This window comes from Bufo gargarizans, unplaced genomic scaffold (assembly GCF_014858855.1).
Source record: "Bufo gargarizans isolate SCDJY-AF-19 unplaced genomic scaffold, ASM1485885v1 original_scaffold_1448_pilon, whole genome shotgun sequence".
Classification (NCBI taxonomy): Eukaryota; Metazoa; Chordata; class Amphibia; order Anura; family Bufonidae; genus Bufo; species Bufo gargarizans.
In genome coordinates, this window is record NW_025334362.1 from 53,369 (window position 1) to 60,039 (window position 6,671).

Below are 6,671 nucleotides of genomic sequence, written 5' to 3' on the forward strand. Positions count from 1 at the left end.
CAGACGCCTTTTCAGGAATTTTACGGGGGTGTGGACAGTCTTTACCAGATGTAGTGTACCAGATCGCGAATATTCTAATTGCGAATTTTTATCGCGAATATTGGCACTTCGAGAATTTGTGAATATCTAGAATATAGTGCTATATCTTCATAATCGCAAATATTCTAGATTTTTTCCATCAGTACCCATGATCCCTCACTGCTTCTTGCTTGTGGGCCAATGAGAAGGCTGCAATATCTTTGACTTTTGGAGTAGTGTTGATCGCGAATTTTCATATTGCGAATTTTATCGTGAATTTTTATCAAAAATTTTCCAATTTCCGATTTTCGCAATCAAGAAAACAATGACTGGAGATCACAAATTCTCGAATATATGACGAATATTCGCCCCAATATTTGCGAAATATCGCTAATTCGAATATTTCCCCTGCTGCTCATCACGGAGTGCGGCTTGTTTGGCCGTTTTGTGAGCTCGATCGTTACCTTTTGCCTTTACGTGGTGTGCCTTGACCTTGATGATGGCCACTTCCTCTGGTAACTACAGAGAGGTCATAAGTTCTAGTAAAGAGTCGTAATCCTTTATAGGCTGGCCTGCAGATGTTAGGAAGTCCCTAGCCCGCTAAATAGGTCCATAGTCATGTGCATACCTTGAGTCTGTGTAGATGTTCACCTTCTTCTCCTTGGCCATTTTACACGCCTCAGTGAATGCCTTCAGCTCCGCCTCTTGCGCTGATATATGAGGTGGGAGTGGTTCAGCTGTACCTACCCCGTGCTGTGTGACCACTGCATATCCAGTATGGAACCGGCCATCCTCTCCCATGAACCTACTGCCGTCTACAAAATACTCAGGATTAGGCTACATGCACACGAACGTTGTTTGTTTCCGTGTCCATTACGTTTTTTTATGCGGATAGGATGCGGACCCATTCATTTCAATGGGTCCGCAAAAGAAGCGGACAGCACACCATGTGCTGTCCACATCAGTATCTCCTTTCGGTAGCCCCACAAAAAAATCAAACATGTCCTATTCCTGTCCGTTTAAGGCATTGTTACAATGGATCCCCCCCCCCCCCAAAATAAATGGATGGCATACGACTGTCATGCATCTCATTGAATGAGATGTTTACAGGCATGAGGAGTGCACACTGTAGTCTCAGTTGTCTGGCCATGGAGATATGTTTTGGTTGTACTTGAGTAACAATGCCTTGAATGTCATGAGGACTTTGAACAGTTACAGGGTAGTCCAGGACCATTTCAGTAGCTTTTTCAATCATGGCTTGCACTGCCGCTACTGCCCTAGAGGGGGCGCCTCTGGCAACAGGATTGAGGCGAGCAGAAAAGTAGGCAACGGGGCGTTGCCAATCTCCGTGTTTTTCAGTACACAGTGCTATGCCCCTGCATTTCAGAACAAACAAACAGATTTGTCATATTTAGAAATGCCCAGCGCGGGGGCAGACAGTGTGCACAGGTTCAAAGTATGAAAGTTATTATTAACAGCTTCTGTAAGATAAAAAGGGATCAGAGGACAAACCGTCATAGAGGGGCGGCATTAACATAGATGCGTGCCGTATCCAGGGGCGGCAGTATGAGGCAAGACCCCAAAATACTCTCAAGTTCTGTGCTCCTTGGGCACCTATATCTTTTCCACTGCCTCTTTTCGTTCGGGGGTGAGGTGCCGGGCACCGTGTGACAGGCAGTGTCCAAGAAATATCACCTTGTCTTTACTAAACTGCAGTTTATGCCTCGAAGCTTTACACCTATTTTCTAGGAGTGACAGAGTGGCGGCTTAGCTGGTCTCTGTTTCAGCACACAAAAGGAAGTCATCGACATATTGCAATAAGACCACGGTTCCAGGAGGGGACCAGTTGGCTTGGACAGACTGTAGGGCCTGACTGTGCCTGGTGGGCAAGTTCTGGGCCCCTTGGGTAAAGCAGTCCATGTATCCTGGTTCCCCTTGAAAGTGAAAGCAAAAAGATACAGACAATCTGGATGCAGAGGTACACTGAAAAATGCATTTGCCAAGTCAATCACAGTGAAGCAGATGGCTGTGGACAGAACTTGGGACAGCAGAGTGTGTGGATCGGGCACTATTGGGGTTTGTAGGACTGTGACTTTGTTGACCTCTTGAAGATCATGGACCATTCGATATGTGACTGGCTGACCCTTAACGGCCTCCTTCTTCACTGGAAATAGGGGAGTGTTTGCCGGGAACAGTCTTGATGAGGACACCTGCTCAGAGAAAATCATCTATTTGGCTGGACACTGCTATTTCCTGAGCGTGACTCAATGGGTACTGCTGAACCTGCAGGGGCTGACACCCGGGCTTCAGAGACACCATCACAGGGGACACAGGTAATTTGCCTATGTCTGTCTAAGGTGGCCCAAAGGTTCTCGGGGACCTGGCTGAGCAGACTCTTTTCAGATTCTGTCCAATCAGGAAGATTTAATTCAGCCACTGTTATAGAAGCCATCATTGGGCAGAGATCATCTTCTGGGACTCCAAAATCTACATGATTAGTCCCATCTGGGTGTAGATGGATACTGGCCCCCAGCGCTTGGAGTACATCAGTTCCCAGAATAGGTTCAGGGAGATCATCCTTTACCAAAACTTTAGTGATAACAGTACTGTCTTTGATTTTTAGTTTGACTGGTTCAGACTCGCAGACAAACATGGTTTCCCCAGTGAAACCCATGGCTGGGACGTGGTATGGACTGAGTTGATAGGGTTTTAAAAAGTTCTGGTCAACAATAGTTTTGGCTGCCCCGTGTCAACCAGGAATGGTACTGCCTTTTTATTTCCTAGGGGTACCGGGATATGTATTTGGGGACCCACGGATTCTACTTTTACAGGCAGAACCGTCACTGGTATCTGGTATCCTAGTCTGAAGACGGTGGTGATTGTGGACTAAATTGCCCACCGTTGTCTGTAGGTTTCCTGGGAGCCCTGCAATCTCTTTTCATGTGACCTAGTTTGCCACAATTGTAACATTTAAAGTCCCGTTTGGGTTTGGGACCGGTGCCCTGCCCCAGGTATTTAACCGGAGTAGGTTTTTCTTCATGTCTAGTTCTAACCCTTTGGCTGCAGCAATAATTGGGTTAAAGGGGTCACACGCCATTCAGGTTTACAAGCTTTCAGCTTAGCCTGAGGGTGGGTCGAAGCCCCTCCATGAATGCACATGTCAACAGTTTTTCTCCCATGTTTCCAGTTTGATCCCAACCCATGTCGGCCCAGACAGTCCTTAGTCCTGAGTTTCTTAACCAATCAAACCCTCTCAAACCAGACATTGGAGTCCAAGGACTTTGATTACCCTTCCTGTACTTCTCCAAGATTTTCCACATACAATAAAGAACAAATAAGGCATATACCAAAACTAAACCAAAGACTTCCCAATTGAAAACTGTCCATCTCTTAGGTCTCAAAATCCAGCAATCAGTTATTTTCAGGTTCTTACCAAAAATAGGCTCAACTATAAAAGGAATTCTATGTACATTCAATGACCAGATCCTCGAACCAGACAAACCACTTGGGGAGATAGAGATATAGCGTAAGATAAAGTCTCTTAACTTCTAGCGCTATTTAGTCTGAAAATCCCGGACCGGAATGTCCAATTTGTCAAAGACCAGATGAAGTGTCCTTTAGTTGAGCCCCACGTTGGGTGCCAAGATTTTGTTAGGGAAATAGCCCTTCACCCTATGATTGTTGGAATCCAAATTAAAGGGATACGAGCGCTCGGGGAAACTGACACATATCAAATGCGCCTATGGCTCTATAATCATATAAAACAGGTTTATATAACCTGTCACTCACGTCACAAATGTGTCCAAGGGGACGTCTCCTGATGCAGGGTGCCCGGCTGCAGCCATCTCGTTTAGGTGCCCAGCGCCGCCTTCTGAATTGAAATCGCCGCCCTCCCTTTCATTAGAGCCACCTACCTGTTCATCGCCTCCTTTCTAACGTCAGCGCCGCCTCTGAAATCGTCCGCTCTCCTTAGGTTATACCTAGTGCGCACGGGCGGGATCTGGCTGAGGAGAGCGGACGTTAGAGAGGCGGCTATGAACTGAGGTGGGCGGCTCTAATGAAAGGGAGGGCGGCGATTTCAATTCAGAAGGCGGCGCTGGGCACAGAAAGGAGATGGCTGCAGCCGGGCACCCTGCATCACGAGACGTCCCCTTGGACACATTTGTGACGTGAGTGACAGGTTGTATAAACCTGTTTTATATGATTATAGAGCCACAGCCACATTTGATAAGGTCACTTTAGGATTCTGCGTATTAGTACCGACCTCGCCATATGTTTAGGTTATAGGCCTAAATTCTGATGACAGAATCCCTTTAATAATGTATTGTGATTCTCCATGTTGCTTCCTTTGCTGGCTGGATTCATTTTTTCCATCACATTATACACTGCTCATTTCCATGTTCGGACCCCACTGCAATCTGTGGGAGATGGAGGTCAGTGTATTGAATGGAGCTTACAGGGCTAAATAGAAGAGGTTTATGCAGATAATAATGTCTAAAACAACCCCTTTAACTGTAGGCAACATGGTGTGCACGACTGCCAGAACTATATCATCTCCCTTTAGCGTTATAGATCCGCTGTAGCATCTGCAGAGCCATCCACCGGGGGCACAGCACAGGGTTCACAAACCCAGCAGAGTATCAGACCCAGACCTGCCGAAACCTCTATAGACCAAAACGCCACACAGCAATGCAGAGATACACAGAGTACCTTACACTCCAGGCGCGAAGTCACTGTTCATGTCCGACCGGACGAACCTAACTCGTGGCGTGCACAGCAGAGCCATCCACCGGGGCCACAGCACAGGGTTCACAAACCCAGCAGAGTATCAGACCCAGACCTGCCGAAACCTCTATAGACCAAAACACCACACAGCAATGCAGAGATACACAGAGTACCTTACACTCCAGGCGCGAAGTCACTGTTCATGTCCGACCGGACGAACCTAACTCGTGGCGTGCACAGCAGAGCCATCCACCGGGGCCACAGCACAGGGTTCACAAACCCAGCAGAGTATCAGACTCAGACCTGCCGAAACCTCTATAGACCAAAACACCACACAGCAATGCAGAGATACACAGAGTACCTTACACTCCAGGCGCGAAGTCACTGTTCATGTCCGACCGGATGAACCTAACTCGTGGCGTGCACAGCAGAGCCATCCACCGGGGCCACAGCACAGGGTTCACAAACCCAGCAGAGTATCAGACCCAGACCTGCCGAAACCTCTATAGACCAAAACGCCACACAGCAATGCAGAGATACACAGAGTACCTTACACTCCAGGCGCGAAGTCACTGTTCATGTCCGACCGGACGAACCTAACTCGTGGCGTGCACAGCAGAGCCATCCACCGGGGCCACAGCACAGGGTTCACAAACCCAGCAGAGTATCAGACCCAGACCTGCCGAAACCTCTATAGACCAAAACACCACACCGCAATACGGAGATACACAGAGTACCTTACACTCCAGGCGCGAAGTCACTGTTCATGTCCGACCGGACGAACCTAACGCGTGGCGTGCACAGCAGAGCCATCCACCGGGGGCACAGCACAGGGTTCACAAACCCAGCAGAGTATCAGACTCAGACCTGCCGAAACCTCCTATAGACCAAAACGCCACACAGCAATGCAGAGATACACAGAGTACCTTACACTCCAGGCGCGAAGTCACTGTTCATGTCCGACCGGACGAACCTAACTCGTGGCGTGCACAGCAGAGCCATCCACCGGGGGCACAGCACAGGGTTCACAAACCCAGCAGAGTATCAGACTCAGACCTGCCGAAACCTCCTATAGACCAAAACACCACACCGCAATACGGAGATACACAGAGTACCTTACACTCCAGGCGCGAAGTCACTGTTCATGTCCGACCGGATGAACCTAACGCGTGGCGTGCACAGCAGAGCCTACAAGTCTATACTTTGCTGCTGAGTCACCGGTGTAGACCTACACAGAAACAAGTTGATCCTCTACCTTTAGCTTACACGCTGTTTACGACTCCCCAGATCCGGATCTGCTATGGCTCACGGTGCCAGCGGAACTCTTCCTTCCTGAAGAGGGAAGCTCCTGCTACTGGTATCCATTGCTGTACGGATCCAGAACTCCAGCACAGCACCTCAGAAAACAATCCGTTTCACTGAATAATCTCTCTGACTCCTGCAGCACAGAGTCCTTTACTTCCTGCAGCCTCAGAACACCGTCCAGCCAGCTCACCATGGACACAGCGGCATCTGGTGGCTGGAGTTAGTACTACTGGCAATAACAGCCTAGAAGTTCCTAACACTGAACTGATGCAGATGTGGGTTTCAGAGGAGCACCCTGCAAATAATCCCAGTTCACATGAAGGTCCACTTACGGGTATATCCTCACCCTCTGACACATCTACAGGATAAATGCTATTTCCTGAAGTGAGAGGACCCCTTTATGTGGAATGGGTGCAGAATGATGGGGAAAACTGGAACTGTTCTAATTTTATAACAAGGAGCAAGAAAACAAAATGTGAACCAGTGAAAGGGTCTGCAGATGTCTGAATGCATTGTGTTTCAGTTCCCCACGCAACAGTTAGGCCTCTTTAACACAAGCGAGTTTTCCGCGCGGATGCAATGCTTGAAGAGAACGCATAGCACCTGCACTGAGTCCGGACCAT